Here is a 27,819-nt window from a genome sequence, read left to right on the forward strand (position 1 = left end):
ACTGGTTCACTGTTGCATTTGTTGTTCTGGAGCTGGAGGGTAGCTTCCCTCCCTACAAGCCTAACAGTAAATGGAGGCCTACTTTATAGACAACGTCACCTCAGCAGTTATAGGTTTTACTACACTGATAATAAACCGCACATTCCAAATCGCTGACTCATTAAGCCCTTGCTCCAAATCCTCTCTCCCTAAGGTTGCCACATAATGCTGTGAGTGCTCATTAAATCTCAGAGATTTTTAAGTGACATTTACTGTTATACACAGTTCAGCTGACCTTATGGGGGTAGTTTCCACAAAGCATGCCAGGAAAAGCCCCATGTTACCAGCCTGCTGGTAGAGTTTCCTTCCAGTGTGAGGAAAACCCAGTGTACATAGAGACCAGCTGTTCTTCTTTCCTAATCCCCAGAAGTGACAGATATCTGGGGTATCCAGCCAGCTTATTTCGTTCCTCATGGAGATCTATTCTATCCTGCCTGTAGTTCCACTAGAGCCAGATGCGGTGAACATATCCCTTATTCTGAACTGTAGTTTTCCCCAAGAGTATGCAGGATAAAAGGAAACTCTGCTAGGAACATTCATTTGCATGTTTATTAAATAATTTATACACCAACTATTAATACATTTTTGTTTTCTTCATTGCAGCCAGCACTTTGCTAGGTAACCGAGATGAGTGAAACAGTGGCCAAGGAGTCCATGGTCTTATGAGGAAATGGACTTTCTGATAATATCTGCACCCTGGAGGCAGACCAGTACTCCAGAGTGACACCCAGGAAGGAGGGAGGAACAGAGGTGCCATAGGATAGCTGCTGGGAGAAAGTGATACATGGGTTTTAAAGGATGAGTAGGGGTTTGCCATGCTTCCAAGTGGAGAAGGGCCCTCTAGATGGAGGGGACACACTGGGCAAGGGACGTGAAACCATGCAGTGGAGTTGGCCAACTCAAGGAGTCTGGAACTTGCAGAGGTGAGGGAGAGATAGGAGCCCCAGCAGGAGCTGGCACTTCATCCTGCAGGGAGTGTGTGGCTATGTGGGGTTTCACAGAGACAGATGACGTGCATGTTTTTGCACTTTTAGAAAATATCACTTTGGCAGCAGTGGGGGTGACTGATGAAAGATGGACTGAATCCAGTGGGAAGAAGGTAAACTAGGAGGAGCCTGAGGCTGTAATCCAGGTGAAAGAATCAAGTGGGGAGAAAGTTGAGAGGATACATTTGGTAGGAAGGTTTCTTTTTTTAAAGCTTGTTTGTTTGTTTGTTTGTTTGTTTGTTTAGAGCATGAGTGGGAGAGGGGCAGAGAGAAAGGGAGAGAGAGAATCCCAAGTAGGCTCTGTGCCTTCAGTGCTAGAGCCTGACTTGGGGCTCAATCTCACAAACCGTGAGATCATGACCTGAACTGAATCCAAAGGTCAGATGCTTAACCAACTGAGCCACCCAGGTGCCCCTGGGAGGATACATTTGGAAGACAGAATTGATAATGGGTGGTGACCAGTAGGGTATGGTGTTTAAAGAAGAGAGACCAGGATGCCACTTACATTTATGATTTGGGATCACAGGCGGATGGGGATGACAGTGTCAAAGAACAGGAGGGAAGACAGGAGGAGGAACAAAGTTGGTAAGGCCAGGTGGAGATGAGAAATGCTGAATTCAGAAGGGAAACTGTTTTTCTCCTCCATCGAGACAAAATAAATAAATCAGTAGGGAGGTCTGTCATTGGAATAGGAATTTTATTTTATTCACATAGCAATGCTCTGCACATCTTTTTTTTAATGTCTTTTATTCATGTAGAAGAAACAAAGAAAGAGGAGCTCAGACAGGCAGAATAAGGAACCCAGGGAAATTTTAGCAGACTGGGAAATAAAGCTTTCTTGTCTGAAACACTTCTGGTGAGCCAGTAAGTGAGAGAGACAAAGCCACTTTGATGATATGCAGTCCACCAGGTTGAACACAAACTGCTAAAAAAAGGCTAATGATGGGAAGCTCAAAGGAGTGATTTTAAAATGCAGCAATCAAATCACTATCTGTGCATAAGATTAGGTATGGGAAAAGTTCGAAACATTTCGGAAACAGTAGGAAAGGCAAGTTCCTATTGACTATGAAATTTGTTCTTGGTGATCAAGAGTTAGTGTAACGTTAAGATCACTGTTTTAATACGGAATTCTATTTTTTTTTTATTTGAAAAATAAAAGGAGATTAACTTGTTTATGCCTTATTGCTCCTGTAATAAGCAGATATTCTGATAGATGGAGAGATAAATGTTTTATTTTTTTATTTTATTTAAAAAAAATTTTTTTAAACGTTTATTTATTTTTGAGACAGAGCATGAACGGTGGAGGGGCAGAGAGAGAGGGAGACACAGAATCCGAAGCAGGCTCCAGGCTCTGAGCCATCAGCCCAGAGCCCGATGCGGGGCTCAAACTCACGGACCCTGAGATCGTGACCTGAGCTGAAGTCGGACGCTTAACCGACTGAGCCACCCAGGCGCCCCAAATGTTTTATTTTAAAGGCTGATTTTGCAAAACAGAATTTAGGACTTAAAAACAAATATCACTATATTTGTATTCATAAGATTTAATTATAGTAGAAGCTCTCTTAAACCATCTCAACGTATCAATAGATAGACCAATATTCCCCATTCTCGTTGTAAAACACTGGCCCATGCTCAGGCTGCCCCATTACTTTGTAAAATGTTCCCACCCATTGAGTTGTGAAATTACCATGCATATTTGTTCCTTGCCAAACGCCACTCATTATTGTATATCCACTGTAATGAAATATTCCATAATCTGATAAAATGTGATTTCAAAAAGAAAAAGTTGAATGCTTTAGAAAGATTCAGTAAAGAAAAATGGCTTTAAAAAAATGAATTAGGTTGACTGAGACAACCATAAATAACCAAAAAGAAAAGTAAACATCTAGAGACAATACATTTGGAATTTTTTGCAAGTGCCTCTTGGTTCTTGTTCCACTTTATAGAAACCGAAACTAGAAATCCCAGGTGGTGCATTCTAAGTGTGATCTAAGCAAAAAGAATAGAATTCTATTCTAATAGAATTCACATAGAATTCCAATCACTGGGCCCAAGTTTTTTAAAAGCCATAATTCTATATCAAAGATTGCCATGTGAATATATTTACATTTTTAAGTTAACCTAAAATGTTTGATCATTTTGCACACAAATGTGACTTTTGTGTCCTTTACCTTAACCAACATTTAAAAAAAAATTTTTTTAACATTAGTTTTTGAAAGAGAGAGAGACAGAGCATGAGCGAGGGAGAGGCAGAGAGAGAGGAGTCAGATTCCAAAGTAGGCTCCAGACTCCAAGCTGTCAGTACAGAGTCCCACATGGAGCTCGAACTTACAGAGGCTCATGACCTGAGCTGAAGTCAGACGCTTAACCGGCTAAGCCACCTGGGCACCCCTTGGTTCCCTGTCCACCTGCTGATCCCCATGACAAGAAATGAGAGAACATTCCCTCATACAGCTTCAGTTATCATCAAAATAGTGACGTGTCACAAATCTCCCACTTTAAGATCCCTTTATGAGACTTTTTACTGAATATATTCACCTCCCGCCACTCAACCTGCTCCCCCTCATGTGTCTCTTATCTCAGTGGGCCCAACACCGCAGCCCTCATCCCTGATTTCCTCTTAGACCACCTTCACTCATCAGTTCCTGAGGGACATGTGTGTGTATGAGAGAGAGAAGACTGATCTCTTAAGAACACTTCACATCTACATAGTTTTCTCTAACCATTCTGCCATTCTTCTACTCCAGGCTGCTGTCAGCTCTCTTCTGGATTATGACAACAAGCACCTAATTGATCCCTCTGCTTCAAGTCTGCTCCAGTTCAATCCTTCTACTTCCCATTCTAAAATGTAAGTGTGATCATGTGAATCCCTTGATGAGTTTCTTGATTAAAATTCTGTGGTTTCCCTTTGTTCTTAGGTTAAAGTCCAAAGTCCTCAACATGGTTACAAGGCCCTTTTGGGGTCTGTCCTCTAATTAAGGCTCCAGAGTGAGATATTACCACTTCACTTTCACACTCTAAACTCCAGCTAGAATAAACTTCATTCCCTTCTAGACGCATATGAAGCTTGCTATCTCCTCCTGGGCTTTGAGTAAACTCTTCCTTCTGCTTGGTACACATCCCTGCCCATCCCACCCCATCCCCCAAAGAAGTATCTTCTCCTGGGTCACTTCCACTCATCTTATAATTATCCACACAGGCATTGTGTCCACACAACACCCTCAGGACTCCCATCCCATCTTCCTAAGAGTTCCTCAAATACCCTGCACCTTCCCTTCCATGCACTCCTCTTCCTGTGTTGTGATTATCTGCTTATGAGGGCCACAGCAATGTCTTTTTCACTGATCTACTCCCAGAACCTGATAAAGAGCACTTTCTTGGTAAAGGATGTTGAATGAGTGATTGAAGAAAAGTGTCCCCACAAGTGGCCGTGGTCTAACAATGGAATTTCCTTTTTTGGAGGATAATCTCCATCACCTTCTTTGGAAGTTTTACTTTCTTTACTGCTCTTAGTACTTTTGACTCTAGTACTTCATACTCTAGTACTGACACTCTATTCCCAAGGGCCTGCAAAGGCAACATATCCTGACATTTCTCCTCACCATCTACTCTTTTACTCACATAAAAATAGTAGGTTTCAGCACCCTCCTTTGCTATATAATTAAGTCAGCCTTGAGCTGGAAATGACAAGTTTATTTTATAGCCCTATAATAAAGCTGTCTGCCATCACTTATGGAGGGCATAAGCTTTCATCTAATCCAGGGGATTGTATTTTCTGTGAGAGGAAATGAAACATTCTTGCATTCATTCATTTATTTGGTGTGAACTAAGCACCTTCTATGCGCAGAGTCACTGGTCCACAGTCAGATAAAAAATGGGTCTGTCATAAACAGTAGACTTACTTCTATGGGTTAGACAAAGCATATTGTGGAGAAGCTGAATAGCATTTTGCCAGACTAGGAACTCAATCCATATCATTCTGAGAATTTGTTATAAAGAGAACTAACCAGTTAGGGACAACTCCAGGAACAGAACAGCAGAGATGAGTTCTTTCTCATTGACCAAATCTTGGTCCATGCCCTCATCACTTGTCCATTCCATGATCTTACTAACTTGTTTCACAAGGTAGCCTAAACTAAGGGTTGGTTTTTTTTAATTAGTTGCCAAAACTCTTAAGTACAGATTAATTTGGGGGGGGGGGGCGGGAATCACTTGCACAAGGCAACCATGGGCTGGGAAAATTGTGGTTGTACTCTTTGAATGGGTCACTTTCTCTCCTGTCTCATTCAGCCATTTCAGTCACTTTCAGGTCTACCTATACCCTGAAGGCTTTTAAGATCGTGACCCTTTGTCTCAGGATCAAATCTAAAGTCAGCATCACAGACTCATTCAACTTGTCCCCAGCTCACCTCTCCAGCATTATTACATCTGCATCCCAGTGTCCTAGTTTCTCTGAGTTAATAGAAAAGTCACAATAGATCTCAAATACTCCTTTCTCCCAATGCACGAACATGCTGCTCCATCTGCCCAGACAGCACCTGTTTATTAAGAATGAACAAAGAATTTGTGGGGGAGGGAGAAACCATGGAAAGCAGTTGTAGAAAGGCTACAGAATTTCTCCCCAAAGAAGGCATTAGAAACACTACCCTGCATTAGGAAGCCACAGAACTTAGCAACTCGCTGTGTTGGACCTGTGCATAGCCTGAATCTACAATAGAATTGTCTTTAGAATAAACTTCTCCACTTACAGGACTAAGTTAAAGGCACTGTGGTTTTGCCTGCTGGCTCTGCATCAGTTTTTCACATCACGGCAATGAAAAAGCCGACAACAGCCTGGTGTTGTTTCAGTCATTACGGTGACAGGTCACGGCAACACTCATTCGGCTGCTTTGTGCAAAGGATAAAGGAAAGAAGAGGCAGAGACTTGGGGACAATTCATCCTAGGTCAAACCAGGTTAAGATCAACTGCATTATAAAACTTTCATTTTTAACCAAAGACGAAAACTATTTTCTTTTTCAATATATAATGTGAAGATGAGTACTCCTCATTGTAAGTCTGGGCAGCAGCTGTGTGTCTGCCCAGTAGAGGGAGGTCTCTCACCAACTTACAAAGACAATATTCATTACATAGTAATGCTCAGATTTACAGGGGGAAAAATGAGAATAAGAACTCATAAAATGGTTTGATATAAAATCATGCCAACTAGGGGTATTGGTGTTTTGAAGTCTACCTAAATATAACAGACGGAAAAGGGAAACATAGCCACACAGCAACTAATCTCCAAAGTTCTCTTTGGTTCAGGTTGCCTGGATTGCAGAAAAAATATTATTAACACATAGCCCAGGCTGAGGGTAGAATGGTTAGCAAAGAACTCGGAATCCACCCTAAGGAGTTCAAGCTAGGTAGATGTAGGGGATTTCTACATTCAGGGATGGTTGTGGCCAATTGCACTTTTACTCTAGAATGTATCTTGTGAATAAACATTTTGAGTAATGATGTCTTTGTTAGCACCCAGGATTTTGAACCCACACAACCTATATGTAGGTTCAAATCCAATATGGAGAAGAGGCCCGACAAAGGCAGGTTCTCTTCTACTCTAATCATATGACCACTTTAACACTGTGTCTTGATGAATTAAGCTGACTTCACAAAGTCCCAAACTAAGGTTTAGAACCAAAACAGCTTAGTGGCTTTCCTGGTCCTTTCTCCCAAAGGGCTTAATGTTAAATTCAGCCTTCTAGATCTTGCTTCTCTGATGGTGAATACAGGTAGGCCAAACAGAAGTTAAGCCCAAGAGAAAAAGCACACCCAGAGCAGCAGAGATGTCGCTCCTTCCCCAAAGATGGGCAGGGCTTGTCTACATCATGAGGAGCTATAGAGACAGTGCTTGAGGCCTAATGGATTTTCAAGTGCTTATTGAAGTTGGGGGTATAGCTCAGGGGTAGAGCATTTGGCTGCAAGTGCTTATTTTTTTTTTTTTAAATGCTTGAAAATAAACTTAAAGTGGCATAGGCTATGAAATATGAAAAGAGGGATGCCAGGGTGGCTCAGTCAGTTAAGCGATCAGCTCTTGATTTCTGCTCAGGTCATGACCCCAGTTCAGGAGTTCCAGCCCCACATCGGACTCCTTGCTGACAGTGCAGTGCAGAGCCTGCTTAGGATTCTCTCTCTCCCTCTCGCTCTCCCTCTGTCTCTGTCCTCTCTCTCTCTCAAAAATAAATAAACCTTAAAAATATGAAGAGAAAACTACAAAATAAAATAATAATCTCAGCAAACACCTGCCTGGTACTTACTTGTTATGCTCCCGGCTCTGTTCTGGGCACTTGTCTCACACTAACTCATGTGCTGTTCAGCATCCCTCTGGTACTACTTCCATCTCCATGCTACACCTGAAGGTCCTGAGGCCCATAGTAATCACTCTGCTAGTAGGTGGTAGGGTCAGGATTTGAACCCAAGAATTTGGTTCCTGTGTCCTCAATTCTGGGTCTCTAAGTCAGGACACCTCTCTAAATATTACATCTTTAATTTTAATATCTACAAAATGTAACACCATGTCAACTAGAAAACTGCATTCCATCTTAATTTTTATAATTGTACATAAATTACATTTATTGAGAGATGTACAGTTGACTCTTGAACAACATAGGTCTGAATTGCACAGGTCCACTTATATGTAGATTTTATACAATACAGTACTATGAATGTATTTTCTCTTCTCTATGATTTTCTTCATAACATTTCCTTTCCTCTAGCTTACTTTATTGTAAGAATACAGGATATAATGTATATAACATACAAAATATGTGTTAATTGACTATATCATCAGTAAGGCTTCTGGTCAACAGTAAGCTATTAGTAGTTACATTTTGAGGGAGTCAAAAGTTGTATATGGATTTTATACTGTGTTGAGGAGTCAGAATCCATAATCCCTGCATTGGTCAAGGGTCAACTGAAGTACATTTTAATAAAGTTTGATGTGGTAGAGAAGAAGGGGCTAGAGCCTTCAGAGTTTTCAAGTGTCTCTGACCCCAGGCCATCATAACCCCAGCAGCCTCAGTGGAGCACCAGAGAAGAAGGTGACAGAGATTCACAGGAGAGAACTCACTGTTCACACTCAGGGACCCTGAACAAGTACCATCCTTTGCTCCGTGGCCCAATAACATCCTTGCCAATCAACCTACACTAAAAATTTGCAAACTATTTCAGATAGTAAATATTCCAGGCTCTAACAAGAATGGCAGAGACAATTTTGAAGAAGAAAAAACAGGATATTTACCTACAAGATCTCAAACCTGATTGTAAAGCTATGTTAATTAAGATTGTGGTAATGGTGTGTGGGGTAGACAAATAGATCAATGGGATAAAAGAGTAAAACACATTCCTGATAAGTAACATAGATGGCCTTACAGAGCAGGGGGAGAAAGAATGGACCAGTTAATAAATGATACTAGGACAATCGGTTATCCCTGGGGGGAAAAATGAAGTTAGATTTCTAACTCATCTCAGCAATAAAAAATCAATTCTAACATGAGGAAAGCATGAATAAAGAATATTCATAAAGAATAAAAGTTTTAAGCTTTTTAAAAATTTTTTTAAATGTTTTATTTATTTATTGAGAGACAGAGCATGAGCGGGGAAGGGGCAGAGAGAGAGGGAGACACAATACAAAGCAGGCTCCAGGCTCCAAGCTGTCAGTACAGAGCTGGAAGTGGGGCTGGAACTCGTCAACCGCCAGATCATGACCCGAGCCAAAGTCAGACGCTTAACCGACTGAGCCACCCAGGCACCCCGAAAGTTTTCAACTTTTAAAAGAAAATACAAGAGAATATCTTTTTTGCTCTCGAGGTAGAGGACGAATCTTAAATAAGACATGAAGAAAGCACAAATCATAAGGGGAAAGACAGATAAAAAACTGACTCCAGTAAAATAAAACTTTATGTTCAACAAGAGAAAACAACAGCAAAATTAAAATTCTACCCACAGACTAGGAGATCTACAAAGCATATAACCAACAAAGGATTCTATCCAGAATTTATAAAGAGCTACCACAAATCAGCAAGAGTAAAAAAAGCAAAGACTATGAATGGACATTTCATAAAAGAGGAACCCTGAATAGCTAGTAAATATGTGAAAAGATGTTCAACATCACTAATAATCAGGGAAATGCAATTTGAAATAAGAAAGTGCTATTTCATATACCAGAACAATAAAATTAACACAGCTGATAATACCATGTGTTGGCAAGGATGGGGCAGAAGGGGAGCTTTTCTGTGCAGATTATGAGAATATAAACTGGCACAATCATTTTAGAGAAAACTTTAACAATACCTGCTACAGTTGAAAAGGCACAAACCTATGACCCCAAATTCAACTTCCAGGAATACATCTTAGAAAAACTTGCATACATGTTCCAAAAGAATATATATAGAAGAATTTTTATAGCAGCATTGTTTGTAACAGCAAAAAATTACATATACATAAATGTACATGAATAGGAGAATGGATACCCGAATTGTGGTCTATTAGAAAACACTTCAACACAGTGTTTAAAGTGAATGGTAGAGTGAGAGATCTCTAAAAACATAGTGTTGGTGAGAACAGGCAGACTGTGGAATAACACATACAGTTTTAAAACAGGGAGAACAATGCAGACATTACTTGTGGATTCATGCCTACGTGGTAAAGTGTAAAACATGCAAGTGAATAATAAATTCAGAAATACGTTGTAATAAAGAGAATTTAAAAGAAGACTAGGGTTAGATGTAAGGCCACAAACCTTCAATCAAACACTGGAATGTCAAAAGCTTTTGTAGTGGGTGGGGGAGAAAGAAGTTTCAGAGAGACTTTGTCACTAATCAACAAATTCAAGGAATAGGGGTTTGTGGTGGTAGAGGCTTAGTGAGAATTAACAGAATGGATATACAAAAGGGTTTGCCTCAGGCAGTCCCAGTTTATGCCTACTATTTGGAGTGATTATTAATAGTGCCCCCTTTCATTTTCAAAGGATCAGTGATATGGTCACCTAATAATAAAGCACCTTTACTTTCTCTGCCTGGCAGATGATGGGTACCAGGTACAGACCTTGTCCATGAAGGTCAGGGGAGCTCATTAGATGAATGAAGAGCTGGGCATCAGAGAAATTCGAAAGGACAATAATAGTAGCCAGTCTTCAGTCGATTTTTTATCTGAAAACTGAAGACCCCAAGGTTCTCACCTTTTCTTTACAATCATGTCAGATTAGAGGCACCTGTGTGGTTCAGTTGGTTAAGCATCCAACTTCAGGTAATGATCTTATGATTTGTGAGTTCAAGCCTTGCATTGGGCTCTCTGCTGTCAGCATGGAGCCTGCTTCAGATCCTCTGTTCTCTCTTTTCTCTCTGCCCCTCCCCTGTCCCCTCATGCTCTCTGTCTCTCTCTCAAAAACAAAAAATAAACATGTAGAATCATGTCAGATTAGAACATAGGTCTACAGTCTTCTAGTCTTCTTAGAGACATGGCTGATGGAGTAAAAAAGGCCTACAGAGTTAGCTTACAGACCAGACATGAGCAAAAATTACCTGAAGAGTTTTGAAAAATAGAGACTCCTAGGTTCCAACACTAGATTATTGGTTTGAGATCTATCGAGTTATAGTTACAGAATCCATATTTTTTCCACTCTCTGGGTAACTCTGGTACATGGATCCACGGAATCTTATCATGAATATCAGAGCTCTAACAGTTGTGCTACTGTAAATAGCAACTTATTACTGATAGCTCGTCTTATATATTCAATTTGAATCTTCAGGTATCTGTCATAAACCATCCTCATCTCTTGCCTTAATGTAATAATTTTCCAGTCTCGTTATATACAGCTTGCAATCAGTCCCTTCTTGTGGATGGGTCTCCACTACTCAGATTTAAAAAGCACTGGGACTTGCTGGCTGAGTTCTCTCCTAGCTTTGATGAGGAGGCACACAGGAATGCACTGAGAACAATGGCAGGTAAAGGAACACTTCCTTATTACCTGAGTCCAAACCCTCCTGTCAAAAACTTCAGCCCTGGTCATTTGGTAGAGGTATCCTGCTAACTGGATGAGGCAGGCCAAAGTGGACTCCTTTCCCAAAGCTCCATGCTAGTTCCTACTGGGTTTCTAGGAGAGTGAGCTGAAAATTACAGACAGAAAATTCATCCAAGCTGCAGCAAAACTTACTGAAAACTACTAAAGAATACTTTTTTGCTTTTTTTGCTCAATTTTTTTTTTGTTTGGTTTGGTTTCATTTGTTCTTTTTTTTAAATGTTTTTAAAATTTTTCTTTTTGAAAAGCATCCTCAGATTTTGCCAAGGGTTTCCAGATTTTCTTTTGCATGTATTGAGGGATATCTTAATATAAGGAGAATGTAGTCGGTAGCTGGGGATGGCGCAGTCAGCAATGGAAGGTACACACCATTGAGGCATCAGCTGAGCCTGAGTGGTGGCCTTTTCAGTTTGAATTTTTAATTCATTGGCATTGGGTTCTTGAGGAACCAGATGTTATGGTGTAAGATACATGAGTTCCTAGAAATTGTTCTCATCTAATTTTGGGGGGATTTTAAGAGCAGTATCAGGTATATCCCTATGATGAATTTAGTTATTCAATTTTGTTGAATATTCTCTTTTCCCTGTTTGGCACTTTTTGCTTGTTTGAGGACTGGGAGAGTGCTAAACCACAATTACCTGTATTTCTTTTTTTTTTTAATGTTTACTTATTTTTGAGAGAGAGCAAGTAGGGGAGGGGCAGAGAGAAATGGGGACAAAAGATCTGAAGCAGGCTCTTCACTGACAGCAGAGAGCCCCATGTGAAGTTTGAAATCATGAACCATGAGATCATGACCTGAGCCCAAGTCAAACACACAACCGACTTAGCCACCCAGATGCCCAAGTACCTGTATTTCTGAATGGCCTCTGAGAAACTGGGTCAGGCTAGACATCTATTAGAGGACACATCATGTCCTAAGAGAAACCTTTTTTCACCGGCCTGATCAAAACTAACTGATCGTATCTTAGAGGTGTGATCTTCAAACTTCATTGAGCATCAGAACCACCTTGTAGAACTTTTGAACCACATTGATGCCCAACCGCCCCATGCCAATTAAAAGACACTGTCTGGAGAGAGGTGTTCAACATCAGTGTTTTTAATAAAGTTCTTGGGTACAGTAGGGTGAGTATGTGTCCCAATATACCTGAAATTGAGGAGATTCAGTATGAAGTCCAAGATAGTCCTGGGCAAACCCTGCTAAAGGCCACCTTGATGAAGACCAAATTGCCATTATGACCATAGGTTCTAAGTATCTCTCCTGTAGGATCTTTCAGATCTTTCTCATTAATGGGATTCAGAACTCCTGGGGATGGGGATAAGGACCTGGAAACTTCTAATGCTGTTAACTGTAACCTAACAAAAACATGTGAACCAGATGTTGGAAGGTGCAATAAACCTGGCCTAAGGAGATGGAAAAAATGGGTCTACGTTGCCTGTGACAAGAGGGAGAACAATGGCAAATTATTTGAGATGACATGAAAAGAAGGATTTTACAAATAACACTTTTTCCTTATTCTTGTTTTTTCTTATTGCTTTTTATTAAGAGATTAGGGACTCCCTTTGCAGATCTGATATTTTGGCTGTTCTTCACCTTGGGAGAACCAGGTTTGTTTTGTTTCAGGTGTTCTGTTCTGGTGTGCTCTGTGTGAGTCAGCCTGTGGGAACATGAGTTTGTGCATGTGGTAGAGCCGGCACCATCCCCACATCTGGGCTCCATGATCTATGCCTAACTGTGGTTCACTTTAGTCTCTCCTGAGGCCAGGTTGGAGTGTTTGGAATTTATTGCACTTCAATGTCAAGGGCATCTGGGCATAATAGAAGAGGAAGCCTGAGTCTTTTAATATGAAAACAAACTAAATGTTAGGTAGATTTATAGAAAATGCAAATGTACTTGGGGTGGAGGTGATCTAGATTAGGTATCTGCACCGAGGGCCAAAGCTTCTGCAGCTGATGGCTCATGCCTGCCTAGGACTGCATCCCTCCACCATTTAGAATAGAGCCTTTGTGATGGTTTGTTCACCACGCACCATGTTCTCCTCTTGTGACGCAGATATATTTTTCTAATATTGGTATTTCCCAGACACTGTGGAAAAAATCTCCTAGAATCCTCTGGATCCACCACATGGATTTCTTGGTGCTCATAAGCAGATTTTCTATGCCACCAAATGCCAAAATTATACCCCTAAGGGCAAACAATTCTGAATCAGGGCAAAGATTGCATTTTTATTTTTTATTTTTTAAGCTTATTTATATATTTTTGAAAGAGAGAGAGAATCATGTGTGTAAGCAGGGGAGAGGCAGAGAGAGAGGGAGAGAGAGAATACCAAGCAGGCGCCATGCTCAGTGAGGAGCCTAACTTTGGGCTCTATCTCACGGCTGAGTTGGACACTTAACCGACTGAGCCCCTCAGGTGCCCCAAAGATTGCATTTTTAGACACAACTGCTGCTTTTCCTTAAGGTACCTCTTCCATTTATTAAGGGATATGAGTTGTTAACTATACTGGAATTAAAATTAAAAACTTAATAAAAATTAGGGGCACCTGGGTGGTTCACTCGGTTGAGCATCCACCTTCGGCTCAGGTCATGATCTTGTGGTTCGTGAATTCAAGCCCCATATCAGGCTCACTGCTGTCAGCCTGTCAGCTCAGAGCCTGCTTCAGATTCTCTGTCCCCCTCTCTCTGCCTCTCCCCTGTTTGCAGTCTCCCCAAAAATAAATATAAAAAAACTTAATAAAATTAAAAAAACTTTTTAGAAAAGGGATACGAGTTGTTAGTGATAAGCAAAGACCAAACTGGGAAGGATTGTGCAATGGGTGGGGAGGTTATAAGCTACATGCACTTCTGTGAAAATTTCCTTTGACCTGGACTTGAGACCTCACAATGCCTGTTCCCATGATACGTGCAGACATCAGTAAATCTTCCTAGTCTTATGCGAATATGACCCATCTCTGCCCTCCACCTTGAAGGTTCTATATCTAGAAGCCCACAGTCTTAGTGAAAGAAAGAGTCCTGGACATACAAAAGGAGACAATAAGCAATATTTCTTAGGTTTGTATCATATTCTGGACTCTATTCTTATCTTCCTTTGCATTAACTCCTTTGACCATCATAATAGCCCTACAAAGTAAATGTTATCACCCTCATTTTACAGAAGGATACTGAAGCAAAGAGAAACAAACAAACAAGCAAACAAAATTTGCCCAGAATTACATAGCCAAGAAGCAGAGAGCCCTGGGTTCAGAGCCCAGCAGCTCCTACTTCTGATCTCTGCTGGCTGTTGCTACACTCCAGGGCCCTACCTCACAGTACAGCATAAACTCAACTGCTGAGAGTGAAGGGAGGCAGGTTGACCAGTCTTGTAAATGTTTGAAATGCTGAAATTGGAGAAATAAAGGAGAGAGACAGAGAGAGAGAGAGAGAGAAAGAGAAAGAGAGAGACCATGAGGGTGACGACTAGTGTGATTCTCAGAGACTGTGGGGCAGCACTAGGGAACAATGCTTTGTAGAAGCACCATTTTGCACATTCAGGTGATTTTTGTTTTTCATCAGGGGATTATATGTTAGAACAAAAAGATAAACATTTGGGTTTCCCCAGACTGGTACACAGCCAATGGCATATACCTCAAAGATGATGGGACTTCTTCTTGCCTGTCTTGCATTTCATGGGACTTAGGAGAACAAGAAGCCTCCAACCCAGGGGGCCGCAGGGAGAAGTGACACATAGATTGAAGTCTGGTTGCCATTAAAACAGGATGTGGAGAAAACCCTCAGGAAAGAGGTGGATAATATAGGACAATCACTTTATTTTTACCTTATAATGAGGCTTCCACAGGGCGGAGTAGAAAGGTTTGGAAGTGAGAGAAAGAAAGCAAGGTGCATGTAGGATCAAGAGGCCAGGAGAGGGTAGCCCACCAGAGGGCTTGCGTTATGGGCATTAGAGGCATTTGGTGGCACCCCACAGCTTCTCTGGAGCCCAGGGGGCACAGTGTTATCCTGGCTAGCTCAGGCAGAGGTCCCAGGTGCTGGCATCAGGCCCACACATGCTGAGGTAGGGTCTAAGTGGGGCCATGGGGAGATGGTTCTATCCCTCATTTCCAACATGTGTTCTTTCTAAGAAGGATTGAGGGTGAGACAGGGAAATTGTGTGAGGTAGAGAAAGCCCAGGAGAAAATGGTGCCTTTGGGCTGCCTACCTACATGCCTCAATTCCAAAGAATGTGAAGAGCATGAAAATACATTTGCCATCTACTCACTGTCATATATGTAGGTAAAAAGCAGATGCTCTGAGCCAGAAGCCAGTAGATACACCCTGGCTTCTCAGTAAAAAATATGGCACAAGCCTCTTTCCTTTTCCTCCCAGAGCCTTCTCTGATACCTGGTTATTTATGCCAACAGAGGATTAATGCCTCAGGGCAGGACATCCTTTGTTGATTTAAGGCAGAAGTCAGCCAGTCTTTCACCTGGGATAAAAGACAGTTTCACCTGCTTTTATTATTTTTTTTAAAACTGTTTCACAACTCGCTGCTGTGCCGAGAATGTCACTTTGACCCAACCCACCATGCTCCTGACCCCATTCATCAAAATTCTACTCTTAAGTTTCTGACACTAGGAGACCGGACAAGATGGCTCCAAGTGTGGTCTGAGGACCACCCACAGGAGAGAGCCCCTGCCCCATACCAGCCTCACACTCCCTGGAGCTGGGCTGAGAGTCCACATGTTTATCAATGCGCTCTGAGGCACATTCCAGTTTGAGAACCACTGTTGGACTGTCCTGACCCCTTTCATTGCTCTTTAATTAACTCCTCCTTATTGCCTCCATGACCATTAGTTATTCACTTACCGAAATCCGGGAGAATGTAGGATCTACAAGGAAAAGCAATTTGTCCATTTGTTTCCTCGGGTATCTCAGATGCTTAGAAGAGTGCCACTCCTGTAATAGTTGCTTAATCAATCTTTGTTAAATAAATGAAATGGTTTTTGAATGCTTATTTTGTGTCAGGCATTGGCTAAGTGCCGGAGATGCCACAGCAAACCAGACAGGCACAGGCTAGCCCTTTCTGTTTGTGGCTTCTGGTATTTGGTGGGGCAGGGGGGGCGGGGGGTGCTGGCAAGCTGCAGACAGGTTGACTAAACAAGCAATTACAATGAAGTGTAAAGAGTATTATGATAAGGGGTGGTGAGAATAATATCAGGGTTTGTGGATGGAATTCATGAAGCCACTGAAGAGAGGGAAAGATCCTGTGCCCCTTCTTTATCCTTCAGGTAAAGATGGTCTACCAACACAGACATGTGAGAGCTCATGTGGCTAGTCAGACCCGATGGGACTCAGAGGTCAGGGAAGGTGGGAGGCAGGCTGGGTGCCCATCCCTGTGGTGAAAATGAAAGAGGGATACAATAGGGTGTGTAAGAGCTCTACCCCATCCACTAAAGGCATCGGTGAGGACAGAAGTCTGTTTCAATGTCAGCAGGAGACAGGAAAACTTTTCTAGTCTCTGTGGTATCTGAAGTCTCACCCAAAGTAATACTCAGTAAAAGCCAGAAGGTAAAAGGGTGTGGGTTTGTTCAGAGCATAGCAAAAAGGCGGTGAAAGGCTTACATTCATTCTCTGGTGCATCAAGCAGCCAGATGGGTGGAAAGAAGACGGACAGAGGGTGAGAATCTTATGGCCAGAAGTCAGCGAGGGTGTGGAGCCAGCATGAGAGGGAGAATGGGACCCAAACAGCAAGCAGCATCCTCAGTTTCTCTCTCTGCTTTTCACTGGGTATACTCCATCTCTTGCCACAGGCAGGTTCTGTTCTCTTTATTCTGAATAAAAGAGAAAACTGGAATTTAATCCTACTTTCTTTTGACTGCCAGTTATGAAAAATTTCCCCTTCTTTTCCTTGGCTAGGAGATTCAGAGCTAAAGTCAATGTCCAATTAAAATAGCCAGATTTTTCCTAAGCATTTAGTAAATTTGTTTCCTGTTACTTCTCCTTTTTAAAAAATATTTCTCTATTCTGTTTTAACAGCTGCACTGCAATTGTTTCTATTCTTGAAAGCCGCCTTAAATTTTTTGGAAGTGTTATGCAAACATAAATTATGAATAAATAGAACACATGTGTCCATTTTCTCCCACATAGCAATCCCTTAACATTCTCTCTGACTGCCATGCAGTCATTGCCTCTTCTTTGGCCTTTCCCCAGTCCTCATAATAATCCTTTGTTACTACTCACCGCAGGCACCAACATGCACCTGGAATCTCTCATTCCCTTCATCCTTGCCTTAATTCCCACTTGCTGGCCTTGCTTCTGGCCCCCACCTCTGCCCCGACCCCTAAGTTTGGCAGTCATTGCTTCCCCTGGCTCTGAGGCCTCACTCTGCCTCTCGGATCCTGACCACCATGACACCCATTCCACCAGGGTGGGATCAGAGCTACCTTTCCCTTCAAAAAAAGGTTCCCCCAGGGAAATCAAGCACTCAGTTGGGGGACTTAAGTGGGACTTGGTTCAGGGATTCCTACACTCTGGCCCCAAACGCCAAGCAATGAAATAACTTTAAAGCAAGGTGTCCCTTTGTGTATTTCCATCCTGCTGTTGGTAAAGGCGTGCTCACTCATTCATAACTAAGTCTTTCAAACCCAGCCACGCTTATCCTGCTGTTTGACAGTTGTGTTTCCCAAACCCTTTGAATCTTAAATTAGTGTCACTACAATGTTATGATTCATTGCTCTAACTCTCGCTCAAGATTGTGATTGTTTCTTTTAAGCAGCTCTTCCATTAAAGTGGAAGAGCCAGCATAGAACACACACATTGGGGCCCAGATCCCCAGCTCTGTGGGTGGTCCCAGCCTTGCATTCCAAATACAGCCTCTGAGAAAGGGAGGAAGGGGGAAGTTGTGCTTGTTTATCTTTTCTGAAAACCAAGTTTCAGTGGATATCTGTGCTTGTATACATGGGTTATAGGGATTCTACTCTCCTTTCCTTTCACTAAGAGACAGTAAAAATCCGAAAGGGGTGCAACTGCTCATATGCAATACTGTCTCCGAGTTCTCCAGTCCCAAAGATGATCTTTATCATAGTCCAGTATGACTAACACAGAGCATGAAAACCATTCATTCATTCATTCATTCATTCAGTTAAGTGTTTGCTGAGGACACTGTTTTAGGAGCAGTGAAATCCTTGTGCATCTTATAATCCAGTGAAGAGAAGATAGACAATACAACATGTAAAAATGATGTAATATTGGATTGTGCAAAGTGTTGTAAAGAAAAATAAGAAGATAATCTTAGATAGAATGATCAAGGAAGGCCCCTCTGAAGTGTTATTTGAGCAGAGATCTGAATGAAATAGAGATTTACCCCCTTCCCTTGCCCATGCCAGACAGCAATAATCCATCAGAGCCATCGACTCTTTTCCATGGAGCCATAAAATCCTCTTAGCAATCCAAACTATCACTGCCATTTGGTTGGTGTTAAAATTCATGATTAGGCTTATTTTCCATCCTATTCCAAAATGCCTTCCTTTTCTAAAGCCAGGAGGAAAATGTAAAGAATGAAAAATAAAGAATGAATCTAGGGACCAGGTTTTGCTGATCATTTAGAGCCTAATGATAGAAGATGGATTATCTTCTTCGATTTTCTTGTCATAAATACAAGGTGCTTCCATCCTTTTACAATGTTTGCTTTGCATGTTTGAGTTCATAACTCAAGTCTCCTGTGTTTTATGACTCATTCACAGTCACAGGGCTCTGCAGCTACCTAGGCTGATTTATCCTACGTGCCAGCCTTAAATTGTGGATGTTGTTATGCTAGAGGCACATTCTCAGATTTCAACTTGAAGCACATTGTAAATAACATGTTTTCCCTGACAAAACCCATTTCCTAAATAAAAACACTCTATACATCCATCTGCCAATTTTCTTTTTATTCATTCATTTATTGAGTACCCACTGGATGTCAGGCAGAGTGGTAAAGATGGATAATATACATAATGTCTTACTAAAATCTATAAATGCCAATGGAGGATAAAGTAAAGTACTATATAAGGGGAAATCCATATCTTACCCTCTTGTAATCATTTTTAAGACCCATGACCTTACAAATCACTACCTAAATGGTGGCTGGTGACTTCCAATTGCTAGCCCAGTGACAAACTTCATTCTATTTAACTTCTACTTAACCCTGAAGACCATTTCTTTTTTTCTCTTTTTGTCTCTCAGTTCCTATGACTAAGCATTGTTCTGCCCTCTGTTCCCTCCCACCTTTCTCTGAATTCTTGTTCTTGAGGAACTCAGTCACTTCCAAAGATTTAACATCCCTTTCAAGCAGGTGAGTTTCAAATATATATCCCTGGTTATAGCTTCTCTTCAGAGTTACAGTCCACCAAGATATCATTCTGGAACCTGAGATTCTATATGTTTGAAGCCAAACACATCATCACTGCATTCACCAGGGTCTTTTGCACTGCATATGACAGAAATCCAACTTAAAGTAGCTGAAATGGGGAAAAGAGGAATATATTTCCTTACGTAATTGTAAGAATCCTGAGCTGGATCCAGGAACTCAGTATTGTTAGGAATTGAATCTCAACCTCTTCCCTCAGCTTCCTTCAGCTCCTCTCCCCTCCCCGCCCCTTCCTTTCCCTTCCCTTTCCCTCCCTCCTCTCTCTCTTTTTCTCTCTCTTTCTCAGTTGTGTGTGTGTATGTATTCACTTCCTTCTTTCTAAGTCAGGGTCTCCCTATTAGAATACATTCATATTATAGGTGTCATAAGTACCAGGCCTACTTTCACTGCCTTAGTAAACCTAGAGAAAGAAAGAACTTCTTTTTTCCTATATTCCATCAATAATTCTACAATTGATTTCATTGGGCTAACTTGGGACACTGACCATCCTATAACCAATCACATGACTGAAATGTGGAAATATGCTAATTATTGATCCTGGTCCTTGGAAGCTATCAATTGGCTTCAATGACATGAACTGTAGTCTTTTATAGAAAAATTGAGAAAAAGGAGAAAGTATGCTGGATAGGCAAAAGCAACAGATGTCAACTAGTCTACTTCTCCCAAAACCAATTTTCTCCACTGACTCACTTTTTCTGTTGTAAAGAGTTAATATATGTAAAAATATTATTTAAACTAGACTGTGTTTCTTAAATGTTATTAATCTTACTATTATATTTTAATGATGTCACAAGATTAAATAATTCAGATTCCAACCCTCAGATCCCTCTTGGACTTCTTCTTTTTCTCCTCTGTCTCCTATCAACATTTAATCAGTTGTTAGATCTTCTTGATTCTGTAACCAAACTATTGCAAAGTCTTCTGCCTAAACCCCTTTCTACAAGACTCTACCTTCTCCAATCCAGATTATTATTTTTTTTTGAAGCATGTGTTGATCATATAACCCTCTGGTTCATACATCTTCCCTTACTTTCCATTGCTTAAATACAAGTGGCCAGTATTATTAGTCAGTTCTCAAAGTCCAACTCTCCAGAAACTAGAATCTAATCTACCTTTTAGTATTTAATCCCCACCTCTTCCCTAAGATGTCTCATGCCTCTAGCTAAATGGAACTACCCACTGCCCCTGATTCCACCTCTGAAACTTTTTCTGACTATTGCCTACAACCAGGATGCTGTCCTTCCTCTCCTTTGTCATTGTCCTCACCACTTTTAGACCCAACTCCAAGACCTCTGTGGATATTCAGAAAGGAATTGTTATGTAGACGTTAAAAATTTTTTTACTGTTCATTTATTTTTGAGAGAGAGAGGGACAGAGCATGAGCTGGGAAGGGGCAGAAAAAGAGGGAGACACAGAATCCAAAGCAGGCTCCAGGCCCTATGCTGTCAGCACAGAGTCTGATGCAGGGCTCAATCTTGTGGATCACGAGATCATGACCTGAGCCAAAGTTGGTCGCTTAATCAACTGAGCCATCCAGGTGCCCCTCCCTATGTAGTAATTTAAAATTATTTTTAATAGACAGAAGGCCTAGATTAGATGGGCAGTTTCTGATAATCTTGGATGATAGATTTCTGTCTTATAAGTTTCTATTATGTATAAGAATACTTATCTACTAAAGGCTTTGGTAAAGAAGAAATAACCCAGTATGCTGGTGCATGAAGCACGAACAAGATGTGGAGGTAAACATTACTGGTAACTAGAATGTACTGATAAGGCTGCCCTTCCTGTAGAAAAAGGCCAATACTGTGTGTATATGCTATTCCTCAACCAACTAGGAGGCATTCTGCTTCAAGAAAAGATGGCTAATGGATGTGTACCTACTTTGAATGTGTATTCAATTGGCCTTCTTGTGTCAGAGAGACTTCATTCTTCCTAAGGCTGAATGCTTCAGAGAAACAGAGGCAGCTCTATGCCTATTTTCCCCAGCCGCTGGAAAGTTCTAGCACTTTGTGTCTTTCAGTCTTATGTTTATCATATTATACTTTGCAAAGAGGCCATCGTGTACTTTCTTACCTCCTCTGCAAACTGAGGTAAAGGACACAATTCTCTTGGTGTCTTAAACATAATAAGTACACGGTTAACGCTTCCGGAAATGATACCAGTGGAAAGTCTAGAACTTATGCCAAGGAATCTCAGGGGTAAAAAAAAAAAAAAAAAAAAAAAGTGCTTTATAAACATTCTACTCTTTCTTTTTCTTTGTTTTTTTTTAAAGTTTATTTTTGACAGAGAGAGAGAGAGAGAGAGAGAGAGTACGAGTGTGAGCTAGGGAGGGGCAGAGAGAGAGGGAGACACAGAATCTGAAGCAGCTCCATGCTCCGAGCTGTCAGCACAGAGCCCTGTGCGGGGCTCGAACCCAAGAGCCGTGAAATCATGACCTGGGCCAAAATCGGAAGCTTAACTGACTGAGCCACCCAGGCACCCCAACATTCTACTCTTTCATAGATTTTCCTCATATTAATAAAATCTCCAGATATAATCAGAGGTTATTTTTATTTATTTGTTCATTTTTACCAAAAGAACAAATTTCTCCCTATTGGCAGCTCAAATAGCCTGGCAGAAAATAACAACAACACAATTAGTATTGCCACCTTGTATAGCAATAGCAACAATGCCAAAATTGCCTCTGAATTTCAAAAGAGCTTTGGGATGCTAAAAACTTAACATTCAGCTATCCATTCAATGTATGTTTACTGAGCACACACTAAGGCATGACATTGTGCTAGAAATACTGAAAAGACAGGTTTATTGACCTCATAAAACTCAGAATCTAGTGGAGGAGACAGACAATTAAACAAGAAATTACCTGCCGAATACCCTTTTAGCACTGAGTATGTAAGAGGAGTTAAACTCAATTAACAAATCGCCTGCCTCTTTATTTGCAGTATGTCAAGGTTGATCCTTGTGGCTCTGTTTCAAATCCAACAAAGGAACCTCAGCATTCTTTTTTTTTAATTTTTTTTAATGTTTATTTATTTTGAGAGAGAGAGAGAAAGCACGAGCAGAGGAGGGACAGAGAGAGAGGGAGACACAGAATTCGAAGCAGACTTCAGGCTCTGAGCTGTCATCACAGAGCTGGACGTGAGGCTCAAACTCACGAACCTGGAGGTCATGACCTGAGTCTAAGTCAAGACACTCAACCGACTGAGACACCCAGGTGCCCGGGAACCTCAGCATTCTTAAAAGTTTTTCACACTTTTCGGTTAGGCAAAAGGGTAGAGTTGGGCATCCTGCATGTCAAGGGGGCCTTTAGTAGCACCTTGCTGCTCCCTAGAGAAATCCTGGCTGATGGTGCCCTTCACCTGGAAGGAACTGGTTATTGTGGGCTGCAGACATCTTGGGAAAGGGGACATTGTGCATCATTGTGCTCACATGCAAGTTGGTTCAGAAAAGTTTAAAAACTACTCAGATATTTGGGGAGACCCTCCAAAAGTAGCTTTGGATTTTCATGCTTTTATACTCATATGGTTCATAAATAATTTTGAATTGTAGGGTCTATTTCAGTATGGACCCAAATTTCTGAGAAAAACCTCAGGAATTGTATGTACGGGTAGCTCCTCGAAGGCCTGGAACACACGCAGGAACTCACTCCAAATTTCAGTTTTAACCTGTGTTTTACATTCAGTTTTACTGATTTAAGGAAGTGCTTCCAAAAGTGTCTATGGGTCTATGGACCCCTAGTTCCAAGGAGTGGTAACTGGTGAGGTGCAGAACATAATTTTGAGAAACATTATCTTAACAGATATTGGTGTGTTTGGTGAATAGTTTTTTGTTTGGTGACTAGTTTTTGAAATAAGGACCTGATTTTGAGCTCTAAGGGCTGTATCTGCGACAAATGACTGGTTGCCAAGGATACCGCCATGTGCAAATTACAGAAAATAAAATGGGCAGGTGGATTCTTGGAGACAGGAGAATTGATCTGAACACAAGAGGCAGGTAGAGATAAATATTCTGATTGGAAAAGAAGTCACAGAGTTTATATGACTGACAAAAACACACCCTTGTCATTTTAAGGGCCTCTGTCCTTTCTCTTCTTCTGCCAATGGAGACATCATTAGATGTCAGATAGATACCTGGTGGAGGTCATTTGAAACCTGAGGCTAGCTAATGCAACTATGTCTCATCTCCCAGGTCTGCCAATCATCTACCTCCCCCTGACTTTCAGCCACATTCCTCTTGGCGGTTCTCCTTCCCTAACTGATTACAACTGAGCTCTTCCTTGGGTGCCTTTTCCAAATGCTCTCTAAAACCATCAATCTGCAATCAGCTACATGTTCTACACTCTAAACTTCTTCTTCAGTTGCACCTCTTCCTCTTACCCAGCTTGTCTATAGGCATGCTGTACATTGTCTGAGACTCTATAGTGAAGCCTGTAATTCTTCTACAACCCAAGGAGCACAGGCTGATAGACATATCAATTTCCTATCGCTGCTGTAACAAACTACCACAGACTTAGTGGCTTAAAACAACACAAGTTTATGATCTGATATTTCTGGAGTTCAGAAGTCCAAAGCGAGCCTTGTGTAAAATCAAGGGGCTGACAAGGCTGGTTCCATCTGGAGATTCCAGGGGGGAATCTGTTCTTTTTCCAGTTTCTAGAGGCTGCTCATATTCCTTGGTTCATGGCCACATCCCTGAAAACTCTGCTTCTTCATCACATATCCTCTCTGACTTAGACCCAGCTGCCTCCCTCTTATAAGGACCCTGTGACTACATTGGGCCTACCCCAAAAATACAGAATAATCTCTTATATCAATTATCCCCTTAACTTAATCCTATCTGTAAAGTCTCTTTTGTCATGTAAGGTAACATAACCACAGGTTCCAAGAATCTGGACATGGATATCTTTAGGGAATCATCATTCAGCCTGCCACAGTTGGGGAGGGAATAGAAGTCTGCGTGTATCCTATTCTTTGTTGATATTTCCAGTTGATTATGCTAAAGCAGGTATCAGCAAACTTTTTCCATAAATAACCAAATAATAAATTTACCAAATAGTAAATTTTAGGCTTTATGGGTCAAGCAAAATTGAGGATTTTTAAAAAAATTTTTTTTTAATGTTTATTTATTTCCGAAGGAGAGAGAGACAGAGCGTGAGTGGAGGAGGGGCAGAGAAAGAGGGACAGCGTGAGCAGGGAAGGGGCAGAGAGAGAGAGACACAGAATCTGAAGCAGGCTCCAGGCTCTGAGCTGTCAGCACAGAACCCGACGCGGGGCTGGAACTCACAGACTGCGAGATCATGACCTGAGCCGAAGTCTGACACTCAACCGGCTGAGCCACCCAGGTGCCCCAAGCAAAATTGAGGATATTATGTAGGTGCATGCATAACCATTTAAAATGTAATTACTTTAGGGGTGCCTAGGTGGCTCAGTCGGTTGGGTGTCTGACTTCAGCTCAGGTCATGATCTCACAGTCTGAGTTCCAGCCCTGCGTCGGGCTCTGTGCTGACAGCTCGGAGCCTGGACCCTGCTTCAGATTCTGTGTCTCCCTCTCTCTCTGCCCCTCCCCTGCTCATGCTCTGTCTCTCTTTGTCTCAAAAATAAATCAAAACATTAAACAAAAATAAAAATAAATAAATTTAAAAAATAAATGAAATAAAATAAAATATAATTATTTTAAGATATAAAAACTATTCTTAGCTTGTAAGTGGTACAAAAACAGGTAGTATGCTGAATTTGGGCCAGAAGCTGCAGTTTGTAGAATTCTGCTTTACAATCTCTTACAAAGCACTTCCTTAGAAGCTCATGTGATTCAGCTAAATCACTTCTACTTTATTTTGCCTCTGTCACTTATAGATACCCTTCAATACACACTAATAAATTGGCTGCCTGGAGACGTATTCAAAAAGGTAGGAATAGCCCCTTGAGTCCTGGATACTCAAAAGTCTAATTCTGCAAAATAACAGTAATATCATAAGGAGAAAATGTCTTTTTGTTTATGTATCTTTCCTTTCTATCAGAAGTTCTTGGTTCAGAAATGCATTCTTTCCATTCAAGGAATTCACTAGGGAATATCCAGATAGTACACTGAGTAATAACAATATTTCCATTCCAAAGACATATATGAGACTTGGTGTTGTAACACAGTCTAAGGCATCAAATACTCTCCATGAAAAGACTGGAGACTATGGATAAAAACACAAATTTTCGGGAGTAGAAGGGATGGATTTTAGTTCATCTCCTGGTCTTTTTGACTATGTGGAGTTGATTGCACAATTCTGAGCAGACTCCCAAATATGGGGCCTGGCCTTGGGCCCAGAGAAATCTTTCTTCTTAGAGCCTCAGAAGTTCCTGTGTTCTTCAGATGGGAGCTGGAAGGGCTTCCATTAATTAAGATCGATGAATTTCATCGATACCACTTTTAGGCCCTGATCTCTGTCCACGATGAAAGAAAGAAACCAAGAAAGAGCAGAGAGCTAGGAAAAGAGACTTTCTTACAGCAGTTCCCTCTCTCAGGGACCAAATGATGTTTTTTCCTATAGAAAGGAGATTTTTAAATGCAACTGAAGGTCAAGTGCCTCAGATCAAGTGAGGCCAAGATGATCTTGAAAGTAGGAATAATAAAGGATAGATGAGGTGACTATTTGGGAGACACAAGAGACACACTCCCAGTGGTTAAGCCTGATTTAAAAGTTTCCCTTTATTTGTTTCAAGCCCAGGGAACTGGAAAACTAGTTATCAATGAGGTTAAGAATAGCTGTTGCAATTTCAAGAAGGTATGCCCATTCCTTATAAACCTGTAAGAATTTTGTAAGACTCTCAGTGCTGGATTAAACTTGCAAAGTGCCTGGAAAGCCCCACCACCTGGTCACAGCTGAGTTAATGTAAAGAAGACGGGAGAGATCCGACAGTTGAAAGAGACAAGAAAATGGTTAACAGAAGAGGAAAGAGTAAATGAAAGGAGATAAGGCAGAACTTCATAAACTTAAGAAAATCATCTTCATTGCAAACAGTTAAGGCTTTGAAACTCTGTAGAACAGCACATTGCAGTTAGCCCTGTTTCCCATTCTCTGAGGTTTTGTGTTATTTCATTAACTCAAAACTGATGAGAAGCTACTGTGTTACAGGTCCTGCATGCACACTGAGAATACAGAGATGAGTAAGGTATCATACAGCTACCGGGGCTTAAAAGCTAGGGCACAAAGGCAGATGCACAAAAATCACATAGAGTGTGAGTGTGAAAGGAACAGTGGGGACACAAAGGAATATTTGACTCTATCTGGAAAATATAAGGAAGATATTCTTATCCCAGGGTGAAAGAGCAATTCATATATTTAAAACGTAAAGAAAAATTCATGAATCTCCAAATCTACAATTAATGATAAAGTGAGGTCATTATGCAGATTTTCAAGTAGACCTGAGGAGACTCTTAACCCTGAAGCCTGATACTTAGTGGTTCTACGTTTGTTAAATATTAAATCCAATATTTAGGGCAAAGAAATAAAGTATCCTGACCTATACAGACTGATTTGGGCTGGTAGGCAATTAGCAGATTGACACCTCTTTCTGCCCACAATTTTTTTTTTATTACAATTTTTAAGAGGGGTCCATTTTTCAATTTGTGCTATCTCAATACAGGCTGAGGCGATGAGGAAAGACATAATAAATGAGGCTAATTTTGTTCTGCCCAAAGCTGATTAGAAGAGTAAGCTTAGCTGCCTTTATCAGAACAGCCACTCTGATAAGGAAGATGCTGAAACTGTTGTGAAAAGCTACGGCGATAGGCAGGAAGCACTGTCATTTTGCTTCAACACAGTGAATGCTAGCAATGTATACATGTAAATAAAATATCAGAATGAAAGGGAAGAAGTACCATGAGAAACATAAATAGATGTGAAAAAAATTCGTATAACAAGAGGAGAGGCAGGAATAAGCTAACTTTGAATCTAACATGAATTATTGCAAAGGGAGATGGATGGATATCCTCAATGAATATAAAGTAACTCCAATTAAAACATAAGAATTTAAAGATATCCTTTCATGGGGCACTGGGTGGCTCAGTTGGTTAAGCCTCTGACTCTTGATTTAAGCTCAGGTCATGATCTCACAGTTCCGGTTCAAGAGATCAAGTCCCCCATCGTCCCTCAGCCTGCTTGGTTTTTTCTCTCTCCCTCTCTCTGCTCTTCCCCAGCTTGTGCTCTCTCTGTCTCTCTCTCTCTCAAAATAAATATATAAACCTAAAAAAAAAAAAAGATATCCTTTCATGATAAAAACTCTCAATAAATACTTTAAAAAAGCCTTATATGACAAGTCCAAAGCTAATATCATACTCAACAGTGAAAAGTTAAAAACTTTTCTTCTAA

General features: G+C 41.0%; 1 long non-coding RNA gene across 1 annotated transcript; it reads left to right on the forward strand.

Moving 5' to 3' along the window:
• Positions 1-3,770: 3,770 nt before the first annotated feature.
• On the forward strand, positions 3,771-27,708 carry LOC128311234 (uncharacterized). The gene is made up of 2 exons (XR_008289413.1): positions 3,771-3,873; positions 25,313-27,708. It is a non-coding gene; the product is annotated as an uncharacterized LOC128311234 (long non-coding RNA).
• The last annotated feature ends 111 nt before the right edge of the window (positions 27,709-27,819 follow it).

Source organism: Acinonyx jubatus, chromosome A3 (assembly GCF_027475565.1).
Source record: "Acinonyx jubatus isolate Ajub_Pintada_27869175 chromosome A3, VMU_Ajub_asm_v1.0, whole genome shotgun sequence".
NCBI lineage: Eukaryota > Metazoa > Chordata > Mammalia > Carnivora > Felidae > Acinonyx > Acinonyx jubatus.